The 13,524-nt window shown below is 47.1% G+C and overlaps 1 long non-coding RNA gene across 1 annotated transcript; it reads right to left on the reverse strand.

Annotated features, from left to right (window-relative positions):
• Positions 1–331: 331 nt before the first annotated feature.
• LOC117004402 lies at positions 332–13,119 on the reverse strand. The gene is made up of 2 exons (XR_004419622.1): positions 12,963–13,119; positions 332–662 (listed from the first exon to the last, which is right to left on the reverse strand). It is a non-coding gene; the product is annotated as an uncharacterized LOC117004402 (long non-coding RNA).
• Positions 13,120–13,524: the final 405 nt, after the last annotated feature.

Here is a 13,524-nt window from a genome sequence, read left to right on the forward strand (position 1 = left end):
GGTTAAAGCTTTACAGTGAACAGAGTACTGAGCAGGACAGACCAGCACTTCAGACTGCAGCTGCTAAAGGCAGTCATCCCACTCATCTCAGTGTTTGAAATAAATCCTTACATGGGGATCTTAAAGAGCTGGACTAACTCCCCAAAGCATTAATGGGTGTTAAGTGGTGTGCTGAGATAAGAGTACATCCCATTGTTAGGAGTGACCGATAGAGCTCAGGGGTCAAGTGAAATTGGGCTTATCTGCTGGCAATTCTGCCTTTTTTTCTTCCTGTGTTTGCTGTCTAGAATTTTCTTCTGAGGCAGAAAAAAAAAAAAAAGGAAAAGGAAAGTGTAAAGCAGCCCATATTTTAATCAGGAGTCAGGGGGAAGATTCTTCAGGGCAGATGAAAGACAGACACAGCACTTTGTGTGGAAAGGGAGGAGATGCCTTCCCTGCATGGCGAAATGCTTGGGACCATTGAATATCCCAGAGAAGGCAGAGCTCCTCTCATGAAGGCAGCAGAGCAGGAGAAATCCTTTTTCCATTAAACACCAGCAGACAGAAACCTCCTCATCACTTTCTTTGGTGCACAGGAGCTGGCACCTGAACTGCCAACCTGGAGCCTCTGGATGGCTGAACCTCCAAAGGATGGTGGGGTCAGTCTGGACATGGCTTCAGCTCTGGAAAAGCAAGGACAGCACAGCAATCTGGAGAAAAAATACACTTTTCTACACTTTGCTGGACTTAAAGGGTTTTGTAGTTGTAGCCAACGTGTTTTGGAGTGAACTGGGTGGGATTGAGTCCCTGGTTCTGGAATGGACTCGCTGTTCTTGGCACAGCAAAGTCCATTCTTGCCACCTGGGACATTCGCCCAAGATTTGATTAAAAGGTTGATGTGTCCAGGGAGAGATGACATTCTTATGCACTGGGACAGGTCCCAGCACATCCATTTCACAGGGCTGGCTTTCACAGTGGGCAGTGGGACTGGTCTGGGTCTGCCCTGCCCAAGGACACCTTCACTGCTGCAGGAGCACCTTATCACTGGGGTGACATCACTAGAAAGGCCTGTCAGAAACAAATATCTGTAATTTCTGCTCTTGTGGAAAGGGACCAGCTTTTGTTTTTTAAATTATGAACTTGAAGTCACAAGTGAAACCAGCAGCTGAACTCTTTATTGTGGTTCTCATGACAAAAGCTCATGAGGGGTTTTGATCGCTGTGGAATGGTTCAGACTGCACACAAATTCTTTTAAATAATCATCCCTGGTTTCCCAAGCTTTGCAGTCTTTCTGAAACCTAAATCAGCATTTAGTGTCTGGGCAGATTCCCAGTTCCACCGAGGTCAAGGGATGCTGTGCACTCACCTGCAGCAGCACCAGGATCTCAGCTCCCTGTATTCCCCTCTGTTTCCCTGCTGGCTGCCCAACCAGGAGGTTCCTAGATTTGTCATGAGCACAGAAATGCATTTTAACATGAGTGGTCTAATTCCACACTACCAGAGCTGAGTTTTGAGGTGTAAATGCAACCCTCTGAGCTCTTGACTCTGACCCACTTTCTGTCCAGAGCACAGCAGGAAGGCAACAGCTCCATCCCTCCCTCACTGGAATGAGATGGATCCCTATAAAATATTATTGGAAGGCTAGAACAATAAAATGTGTTCTTCCCTGTGCATTAAAATACAATATCCATATATAGTGGTGAAGAACAGATCTCTCCAACACAGTGTGTTAAAATAATTTGTTTCTATATCTGAAGGAGCCCAGGATTTCCCTGCATTTCTCTAATTTCAGCAGTGAGGGAACCCTGGAGTGTTGCAGAGCTGGGTAGGGAGGCTTTTACTGAGCTATCAAGCCTGAGAGCAGGAATAAAAATGTATATTTTCCTTCCTTCTGATTAATAGGTCCAGTCAACATCAGCTAACTTATTCCTATTGACAGATCTATGAAATACTTGCAGAATCAACAGCCATAAAGTGGGTGGCAAAGCACTGGCACCATAAAGCTGTAACGTCCGTGTCTATTGCAATCAAGGCTTTTAAAACCTAATTACTTCTGGGTGACATCAGTCATATATTTTCGTGTGAAATTACCGTGGCATGCAAGTGCCCGGCAAAATAAAAGAAAACAAATGATGTCCTATAATAACAGAGAAGTGAACTGTCATTTTTAATCTGGCATGAAAGCTCCAACTGATGAAGCTTAATACAACTTGTTAAAACACCTAACAAGTGAGGAAGTGATTAAGTATTGTCCTTTTGCCTCTGGGAAATGGGATCTGCTCTCAGCAAGCACGGAGTGACTGAGATAGCCCTTTGGAGCTGATTGAGCTGCACATAAAGTAACTTCTAATGATCTCAGTCCACTTTGAGCCATAAAGATTTAGAAGGGACAATATTTTAGAAATGATCAAGTTCCACTCTTTTTATTAGTGAGGATAAAACACCTTTGTGGAGGAAATTAAACAGAATAAATTGCTGAAGCCTTCTGCAGCTTCCCTCGTTTAGTGGTGGCAGAAGAGCGCAGCAGACGCCAGCCTGGAGCAGGAGCTCACCCACAGCAGAGGGCACTGAGGAGGGAAATTCCTTTTTTCTTTCAAAGAATTTCCAGTCTGGATGCTGGATAGAGAAGGGAGTGAAGACACCTGACAACCTCCAGCTCCATCATTTTGCTGTGTGCCTGTGCTGTCCCCATCCCTGTGGGGACCTGGGAACTGCAGTGGGGGTTTGGGGCTGAGCAGGGCAGACAGAGCCTGTGGCTGATTCCTCTGCAGCCCTGGTGAAGGAGGAGTATCCTTTGGAGAGCTCCAGGGATGCTCTGCTCTGCTCTCCAAATTTCTGTGTTTCTGCCAAGTCACCTCCAGCACTAATCCCTCCTCAGGGACAAACCCACTGAAGTTCCAGTTCCTGCAATGGACCATGGCAGAACCTGCTACAGTTTGTGCTTCTGGCTTTTATTAAGGACACGTTTTTCAGGAGATGTTTCTTTTATGGTGCTTAAATTAAGTTTTCAAGGTTAATTGTCCAATTTGATGACTTTGGTTCAATAAATAATTCAGAGACAGTTTACGTCCTCCCATGCAAAGATGCCTGCTGAGGTTACAGGCGCAGCCAGGCACTTCCTCTGATGTGCTATTAGCTAATGTGCTGGAGGTTTTTCCACTTCAGAAGCATTTATGCTCTTTGAGAGGAAATTTGAATGGAACTGAAGTTCAGTGGAAGGGATCATAGTGAAGGCAGCCAAAGTCACCAAGTTATTGATAAAGTCATTGCCAACGCCCATTGTCCAGCGATTTTCCTGTTGTCATCCACCAAACAGCAATAGCACAGCAATAATTTTAGGTCTTGATAACAACTCCAGTTCAGGAGGTCAAATTGAGAAGTCTTTACATGCTCTTTGGGGACTCATCCTAGAGAAACTAACTTGGACAAACTTTTTCTCTGAGGCTCTGAATCTGTGAGACTCTGAGCTGATAGACGTGCCATTAGAAATTTCCCTGCTAAACTGCTGTGTGGGATAGATGAAGTTGCTTCTCTTAGTCACATTTTTATAGCTCTCTTGAAAACAATCTAGAAGACTGGTTTTCCTATTGGCTGTGTGTAATGGGATCATAACCCTGCTGGGAGTCCCAGGTATCAATACAAAAAACCCTATACATCATAAATATTCCTGTGGTGTGTTAGTGTGAGTTCCAGGGCTGGGGAGTCCCAAGGGAGGGTTGCTGGGATTGGTGTTTGCTCCTACCCCAGGGACCTGGAACTGACAAAAGAGAGGGATGCTGCTTCTCTTACCAACATTGGAGGAATCTTGGGGGACCAATCAGTTAATATCCCTGCCATGCTACCAATAAATAAAGCAAAAGATTCGCAGTGCTTACTAAATACATCTCCCTGTTAGTCAAACTCCACAGTGAGTGAACAGCATCAGATTTTCAGCAAACCCACACCCCCAGCATCCATAGGTGCTTGGCAATCTCCAAAGCCATTGTCCCCCTCGAGCAGCAGTGCAGGGCTGTGGCACCACACTCCCCCAGGTGTCAGTGGGTCACAGTGGTTCAGGTGAGAGCTGAGCTGGAGCAGCCCTGCTGCTGACACTGCAATGCAGCTCCAATGCAGAGCTCCTGGCAGAGGGACATTGATTCAATGGTACACTTGCTGTCCTTTAAACAAAGGTCACATTGCAGGGCTGGCTCTGCCTGTGTGTGCCCAGAGAGGATGGGGACCTGGAGTTTGGGTTAGAGCTGTGCCTGGTGTTCGTGCCAGGGCTGGGGCATGTGCTGGATGCCGTTCACCCTGTGCTGGGGATGCACAGCTCTCCCAGGGTACAGGTCTGCCCTCACTCTGCCAGGACTGGGGGCTCAGCACAGCAAAATCTGGTACCTAGAGGATGCTATTTCCACAGCTGCCTGGTTACCCCATCACTTATTTTTGATCTACTCACAGACTAAAAATATAATCTGAATTTCGCCTGCTAGAGCAAATTGTGGCTACAAATATTCTCACTTAAAAAAAAAAAAAAAAAAAAAAAAAGCAGTTATTGGCAACCTGGCTCAGAGCTGAGCAGGGCTTGCAGAGCAGCAGACTGTGAGGTTTGTTACCCACAATGTATTCAGAAGGCATCTGATCAAAGCTATAAAAGGGGAAAAAAAATCATCAAGGCAACATTGTAAAAGATGATAGTTGTTAAATCTAATTTCAATACTCTGTGTGCATAACCTCTAACTCGGAGGCATCTAAGCATTCCAGACATGGCCGGTGCATTGTAATTTTTGCATCGTTTCACATTACTCACAAGGTGCATTAGATGGACACTGAAGGATGAATTATTCTTTTCAGCAAAACATTTTTGTGGAGTAAGTAAATTTATCTTGCGGGGAGAGTAAAAGGAAGAAATATGGCATTAAAATGTGCAGATCTGAGTTGAACACATCTCTCTTTTACAGGGAAACCATGATTTAAGTGCACTCTATTACTAATGTTTAATAAAAGCCATAATTCAGAATGTCAGGCTGAGGCTGTGTGCATTGAAACTATGATTTGGGGAAAAAATGACATGGCCATTTTTCAGTACAGTAGCTCTTCTTTAAGCCATTTGTCTGCAGGCCTAAATTAGCTTTGAAGTGTACTTTATCTTTTCTAAAAAAGGCATTGATACAGTGATTATGCTTTATCAATTAATTTTACACACAGCCCTGGAGAGGACAGAGGTTCTTGGGGCTGGGTGCTTGTCACCTCCCCATCCCAGAGCAGGGTCACATCACTGCATCCTGCATCACCCTGCACTTCCAGGGACCTTGGGGCAGCCTGTGAGTGCACAGGCTGAACCTCCACCTTTCTCTGAGATAGTCTCCTCAAAAATTTGCTGTTCAGTGGGTGTCTCCCCAAGGAGGAACCTGCAGAGCTGTCTGTAGAGCTGGCAGCAGCCTGTCCCTTGCTCCATCAGTGCTGCCTCTGAGGGGAATGAGGAATTGACTGATGGATGATGTCTCTCCCTTTGACTTCATAGACCTGCAGCTGGCCTCCACTTGCTGTGCAGATGATATTCATTTTTCTGAAAAACATGAAGCTTTTGGTGCAGAGCAAACCCCCAAGAGAACCTGAGAAAGTGCAGAACAGCAGTGCTGAGCTCAGAGCTGCACTGTGGGGTTGCAGCAGCTTGGTGGGACACCAGCTTGGGAACACAACTGGAGTGTTCTGTTCTCTGAGAGAGCAGTTTGGCTGGTGGTCCTGCTGCAGCTCCATCAGACGTGTCACTGATGTCTGCATGTCCCCCTGCAGGGCTCAGTCGGGGTTATCAGGGCCTCAGGTCCGTCAGATGGCTGTCAGGGGGGAGCTTGTTGCACCCAAGCTGCAAACAGCCAAACTGGAGCCCCAGGCTGTCCACAGATGAGATGTTGTTAAAAGCATTCTGGATTTTGCTCTGCTTTCTTTTACTCTACTTCCCCTCAATGACAACATTTTCTAGATTAAATAAAAGTAATAAACCAGCAGCTTGTCTGATCCCTGCTCTGCACCACCACGAGTGCAGCTGTCACCGAGCCTGCCCAGCTCTTGATGCTTTGCTGAATCCCACTGCCTTGACAGGGCTGGGGACAGCTCTCCCTTGCTGGCTGTGACATCCCCAAGGGCACCACTGCTGCCCAGCACAGCCCTCCTGGGGCACTGCACCAGCTCTGCAGATGGCCACAGACTCATCTGTGTTTTCATCTGCACGGCTCAAAGTCACACCATGAGGAAAAAAAAATAATAAAGCTTTCTTTCCCCCTTTTCCATTTTCCTTTTGCCATTTTCCTTTTCCCAGGTTGCTGGGACCTGCCTTGGGGTGAGCAGACAGACACTGAGGGGGTTTTTGTGCATCTGCTCAGGCTGCTGTGAGTCCAGAGGGACTGACTCCCTGCAACTTCTCCGTCCTTGGGAATGTTATAACCCAGCATCAGGCTCCAAAGAACTTCCCAAAGTCATGCCCACAGGTCAGTAACACCTGGATTTAAACCAAGCCAGAGCCTGCACGAGCAGCACACAGGGCTGGTTTACACCAGTGGAAGATCTGGGCCATTAAATATCACTTTCATTTACAATCTGACCTGCAGCTGGGACATTTATTAGCACAAACCAATTCCCCTCGGGGCAGGCAAAGCCTCAGAGCTGGATGCTGAGCCTGGCCCTTGCTGAGTGTCTCCTGGGGAAACACTACCTGTGCTGGGTTTGCTCCCAGGCACCCCAGCGCCCGCAATTAAACTCTCCTTAAACTTTAAAGGCACACTTAAATGTGTGTTTATGGCCCCATTACTTTCTCTTTATAGCCCGAGGTGAAGGCTGGAATCCTGTCCGAGACATCTTAAAGGTTATATGTACAATTAGCTGGTTCTCATCACGTCCTTTAATATTTCACTTGATAAGCCAAAACAAACCGCAGTACATCAGCTGGAGCACGGGGGCACCGCTGTCACCCTCCAGGACACCGAGGGGTGACTCAGCCGCACACAAAATGATGCTGGGTGAGAGCTGGGGCTGCCTCATCGGAATTTCAGGCTCCCTGACCTGCCTGGGATGTTGGGGCAGAGTCATTAATGACAGATGTGTAAACTTTTGCGTGGAGAGATGCCAATATTTTGCATACTTACACAGCGCTGCCATAAATATTAATGCGGTGCTAATATGGGAAGTTCCACCAGCTGTGTCCATTCTCGAGGGATACTTCAACTATTTATATTCGGGGTAATGAGCAAGCTGTTATTATATAATCAGGCTGTTGGGGAAGCCTTTGGAATAAAAGTCTCACTGAGAATTAGCCAACAACAGGAGCGTGTTTGGGGCCACGAGACATCACAGATTGAGTGATGGAAGGTTTGACAGGACAGGAGAAAAACAGGACAGGAGGAGAAAAGTGCTGAGACTGAAGCTCCTGAGGATTTAATGCTGATTGAGATGAGGGGTTTTTTTGCACCCAAACACCAAAATTCTCTACCTGCAAAGTAATCTTAAAATTCTTGTATGAAAGATCAAGTCTCCAAAGGAGGCAAAAATGAGCAATGTTTGCTCAGTGCTGAAAACCACAAGCAAGAGCAAACTTTGTTATGGTCTCCTCTCTACAAGCACAACCTGCTTGTTTTAATCAGAGCTCGAATGATGCTGCTTTCATCTGACTCAAGAATCAGCCTCTCTTCTCACACTGAAGTTGCATTTGTGTTGATTTTATTACTGTTTTGGACTCCCATAACACAAATGACTGATGAGACAAATCTGTGCTGCATCCCTGGATGTATTAGGCTCCTATTGTCTTTTTTCATCAAATCTATGCTTTTTATAAGGCAGACTTCTTCTTTAAAAAAAAAAAAAATCTGGAGAATAGTTTGGAAGTGATTTAAATCCTCTCCCCCCTTTTTTGGGGAACGATGAATATTTAATTGAGTTGAAGGTGGATAAATGATCATTTTCTTCATCCTATATGGTAGTGAGTAGTAAATTACTTTACCAGGAAACCCAGTTATAATTGCAAAATTGATAACAGAGGTGTGAAAATTTACACCTGTGATAATAAAGACTAGCTTCCCATCGTACATCGACATTATATCTTGTGAGTTATCTCTTGTGCATGATCTAAATATTTCATATAACCCAGCAATCAGAGCCTCCAGCACGCCAAGTAAGAAATAACCTCCTTTTGTATTTCATATCCATATATATATATATATTTTATATATATATATTACAAATAACAGCACGTTCTGCATGCACCTACACACCTGCACAGCAGTGCTCTGAGGGTGGGTGTTCGTGTTCCTGAAAACTGATGGAGAAACCCAACATTGTGCTGCAATGCAGGGTTTGGAGGCAGCATGGCAGGGAGGGGTGGGCAGAGCATCGTAACCTTGGGCAGCCCCAGATTAAAAATTGCTATTTGGCATCCTCCAGCTCCGGGCCGGACCCTGGTGAGCTGCTGAACAAGAGGAATCTGCCTCCTCCTCTCTGTCCTACCAGCTTTTCCTCAGCAAACTGCTGAGTAAAGGGAAGCACAAAACTTATGGTCAGTTCTGGCAGGGCAGAACGAGGATCCCCGAGTGCTCTGGGGTCCTGCTCAGGGCTCAAGACCCCCCAGGGGCTGGCACGATGCCACCACATGCTAAAGAGATGATACTCAGCTGGTAATTAAGCGCTGCAATCAGTGGAGCTCTCAGCAGAGCCCGCTGAAATGAACCCTGTGCAGACTGAAATTAATACCGAGCATCCTAATGGGCAGGAGTGCACTCGCCAGGATTAACCTAAGAGGAAATCAAACCCTTTAGACAAAGCTTTTGGCAGCAGGAATCACCCCCTTATTATCCAGCAAAAGTCTCAGTGATAATTCTGAATTAATCCTTAATTTGAGAAGAATTTCTCAAGGTCAAGGCTGTTTTTTTTTTTTTTCTTTTGCTAAATCTGGCTGCATTGGATGCAAAAAGGGTTGGACGTTCCCGGGGATTTCCATGGATTTGGGGTTTGGAACAAGGCTGTGGCTGTGGCTGGTGGCAGGTACAGTCATTAAAACACAGGGATTAGAGCCTTCAGCCTGAATCTGAGTCTAATCCATTACCCTGTTCACAGGGAATCACTGGGAACAGGAGCTAATTCCCTCCATTTAGGCTAAAAGAGATGGTCTCTTGAAAAAGTTTGGTCTGGTTGTATCTGAGATCTCTGTTACAGAGGTGCCAAAGCCATAAAACACATAAATTGCCTCTTTCTCCTCGTTTTAGCATGTCATTTCATAGATACAGATAGGCTTTTATATAGATATATATTTTATTATGCACTATGTGTCTTAAGATATCATTACTTTTATCTTGGCCAGTTCATTAAAGATAATTATATGGAAGTTCCCATGCGTTCTCCAAGATTGCAGTTGGCTGAGCTGGATGAGAACATTATGCTAACAAGAATGTATTTTGCTGTACATGAGACAATCTTTTTTGGGCAGGATAAAGTGAATAATTTTCCTTCTCTTTTTCTGCCTTCCAATATTTTTCTTGAAGCTCATTTCAGTAGCAAGACATCTCCAGCTTCCCCTAGACTAAAGCAAGAGACAAGATGCAAGAGCCATTGATTCACCTTAGGGAATATTTTGGAGAGATCAAAAAGTGCTTGTGTGCAAGCTGTTTCCTGTGGGAGGAGCATGGCAGTACAATCAATCCATGAATGCATTGTAAAATCAATGCTCTGTATAATTAGGGCACTCCAAGGGTAAAAAAAAAATAGGCTAAAAAAAAAGAAAAAGAAGGGAAATAAAAGGGAAAATTAAAAAGGGAAGATCTTCTGTGTCTACCAGGACTCTTGAAGGCTGGAGGAGTCACAAGCACCTGAAAAAAACAGATTTTAAGCCTGTTTCAGAGGTAGTGAGGGAAGATCTTGGGAGATTGATGCAAAAACCTTTTGTCTTGGTGCTGGTGTAAAATGCCAAGAGCTTGGGGATGATGATCATAGGTGAGATGACTTCTTCAGTCAGCTGGGACACCTGGGGCTTCAACACCCTGACCACCACTTCAGGCTGCCAGTGAGAAACCTTTTTGATGGCAAACCCCTTTGGCAGCAGCCAGAAATGATCCAGGAGGAAAAAAGAGCCCAGAAACCACCTTGGCTATGGTTGAGGTGGCCAGGATCAAACCTCCTCCTGCAAATCCAGCCCTCCCCTCTGCACTGCTGATGGTGGAGATCCTCTCTGTCCCACCTCCACACCCAGCAGTGCAGAAAGGCTCTGACCTCGGAAGATTCCTGTGGCATTTAAATATTTTCAACCGTTTCTCAGAGACACAACGGTCGTAATTCCCAGCTAAACACAAATGTTAACTATAGATCATGAAATACAGCAGGGTGTAAATAGTTCTCTTTTATAAGGCACTAAATTATAAGCAGAGACAATTAAGTTAGAAGCCAAAAATTCCTTTAAATTAGCAGTCACTTCTGCAAGCTCTTGGTGGAAGCAATAGTGTGTTTCTGCTTGAAAAATTCACTTTTTAGGGTATGTGGAGGCTGTTGCAGACTGCTGACCCTGATGGAGCCCACTGCAGCTCTTAATAAAGCTTGGCTTGATAAATAAAGCTTTTAAATTTAAAGCCTAAGCCACCCTTCAGCCTGATTTTTAGTTATTCAGCGCTAAAAGATCTGTGAAGATCGAACTCACCCCCCAAAGATCCTCTCCAGAAATTACACTCCCAAACAGGAGGGCAAAAAACAAACAAACACTCTGCCTGGAATGGCCACAGCGCTGGTTAATGTTCCTCAGATGGGTCATTAGGTCTTTTATGGATTGTCAGCATGGAGAACTGATCCTGGTTCCAGGGCAAAGAAAACTACATCATATTAAAATACATGGCTCTTGTGGGACACGGCACTTTCACAGGGCTGCCTGCGAGTTTGGCAAGAGCCTGAAGTTGAGAAAGACAGATAACCCTGCAAATCAGAAAAGGCAGGTTTTCATCAATAGAAAATTACAGATCCCTGGTGAGAACTCGCATCATTATCTATCAAGAAATAAATTGGCCTGAGCTCCTCTTAACTGGTTCATCTGCCTGGATGTCGTGGTGGGAAGGACCTTTGTCTCCTGAGCAGCCACCGGTTCACTGGGTGCCTTAATTGCTTGTAGGAATAACTATTGATGGAACATGGCAAAGGTGCTTGTGGCCCAGCTTCAAAGAAAAGGGTTTTGTTTAAGGATTCACTGTCCTGGAATGCTTTGACTGGTGACACAGGTGGGAAGGGAGAGGTTTTTACAGGGTAGAGGTGCAAAGAATATCCCAGTCCTCATCCATATGAAAACAACTCCATATTAGAGCTTTTCAGAGGAGGATGAGAAGCATCCTCAGAGCTATGAGAAACACCCCGCAGGGCTGCGGGCCAGATTAGCTGCACAGCTTTCAGCCTTTACATCCACTCTTTGGGAAATGCATGGATCTATTCCAAATAAAAACCCAGGGATGTGGAATGTGGGTGTCCCTCATCCTTTAGGATACTCAAGGCGTGCTGGATGTCTGATAGCAAGGACAAAGTTTGCTGGCCATCGCCCAGCTGACAGCACATGGGCAAGAACAGCCCTTCCCAAACAGCGTTTGGGCTCTGTTGGCAGGAGGAAGCTGGCACGCCAAAAGGATTAATTATTCCCCAAAATAAATGTAAGGGTACGGCTGGAGAGAGGTACCACCGGCAGGATTTCTGGCACCGAGCTGTGCGCGCACGGGCCAGAGCGAGCGGGAGGAGACGGGAAACTTCACCGCTCTTAAACCTCTTAAACCTCGGCATCCTCCGGGGCGGGCACGCGTGGAGAGAGCCTTTTCCAGGAGAGGGCACTCGTGGGAAACAGCAGCTCCAGCCGCTCCGGCCCCGGGCAGCGGGAGCGCTTCCCCCGGCCCCGGCATCCCGCATCCCTGCGAGCCCGGCAGCAGCATCGCCGGACCCCTCCGGGCACCGAGAGCCCCGGCTCCCGCATCCCTCTGCAGCGGGAATCCCCCGCATCCCTCTGCTCCATTCTGAGCGGGATCCTTCTCCCGCATCCCTCTGCTCCATTCTGAGTGGGATCAGCTCTCCCCCCATCCCTGCTCCATTCTGAGCGGGATCCCCCCGCTCCTGCATCCCTCTGCTCCATTCTGATCGGGATGATCCCCCCGCATCCCTCCGCAGCGGGAATCCCCCCCATCCCTCTGCTCCATTCTGAGCGGGATCCTCCTCATCCCTCTGCTCCATTCTGAGCGGGACCACTCTCCCGCATCCCTCTGCTCCATTCTGAGCGGGATCAGCTCTCCCGCCTCCCTCTGCTCCATTCTGAGCGGGATCCTCTCCCGCATCCCTCTGCAGCGGGAATCTCCCGCATCCCTCTGCTCCATTCTGAGCGGGATCATCCTCCCGCATCCCTCTGCTCCATTCTGAGCGGGATCAGCTCTCCCCCATCCCTCTGCCCCATTCTGAGCGGGATCCTCTCCCGCATCCCTCTGCTCCATTCTGAGCGGGATCAGCTCCCCCCGCATCCCTCTGCTCCATTCTGAGCGGGATCCTTCTCCCGCATCCCTCTGCTCCATTCTGGGAGGGATCAACTCTCCCGCATCCCTCTGCTCCATTCTGAGCGGGATCCTCTCCCCCATTCCTCTGCTCCATTCTGAGCGGGATCCTCTCCCGCATCCCTCCTCCACCGGGAATGGGAATCTCCCGGTCCCCGCCTCCTTCTGGGATCCCCCCGGTTCCTCACACCCCTCTGCCACCGGGATTCAGCAGCAGAACGTGAATCCTCGCTGATCCCTTTGGATCCTCTCCCATTCCCCGTCTATGCTTTGGGGATGCCGCTGTGTGCTTCAACAGCTATCAGCCCTGAAAAAAAAAAAAAAAAAGGGGAAAAAATGAAAAAAAGAAAAAAAATCCCGATGTACAGGGGAAAAAAAAATTTTAAAAAATGAAAAGCCCTTAGGCCAGTGGTGCACTACGTGAGAGGGAAACATCTTGTATGCTAATTGGCTTTAGGTACTTACAGCAAGATTGAGACTTGTAGCATTGCCACAGATTGTTGGAAATTCCTCCGATAAGCTGACAGATGAATGTGTCTCTCTCATGGAGAGGTGAGAGAGCAGCAAAATACTTCCAAGAGCACAGGCAGTGAAGCAGAGATATTTCTGGCATGTCAACACGCCGGGGCGGTGAGAACGCTGACCACTCTCTGCGGGAAGGATGGGGGGAGACAGGGAAGGGAAGGGAAGGGAAGGGGGGAAGCAGCAGGCAGGCACGAAATGCTGATCTGCTGGCCACGTCCTGCCACCTGCACACCGAGATGCAGCTTTCTGTGTGAAGAGCTCCATCAACTTGAATTACTGCTTGTAAAGCAAGGTGGGAGCGAGCAGGAGTAACTCAGCCAGAATCCTGGCCCACAGCAGCATGGTCAGGAGAGGGGTAGGCTGAGATTAATGCCCCAGCACGGCTTATTGTTGGGGCCTGTTTAACCATAAACCATGTTTATTTATTTGGCTGAGGTTTTGAGGGTTTTTTCCTCAAGTTTCAGAATTAACCTTGCCCTTTAGCCATGGGCAGGGTTCATTT

This window comes from Catharus ustulatus, chromosome 17 (genome assembly GCF_009819885.2).
Source record: "Catharus ustulatus isolate bCatUst1 chromosome 17, bCatUst1.pri.v2, whole genome shotgun sequence".
Lineage (NCBI taxonomy): Eukaryota > Metazoa > Chordata > Aves > Passeriformes > Turdidae > Catharus > Catharus ustulatus.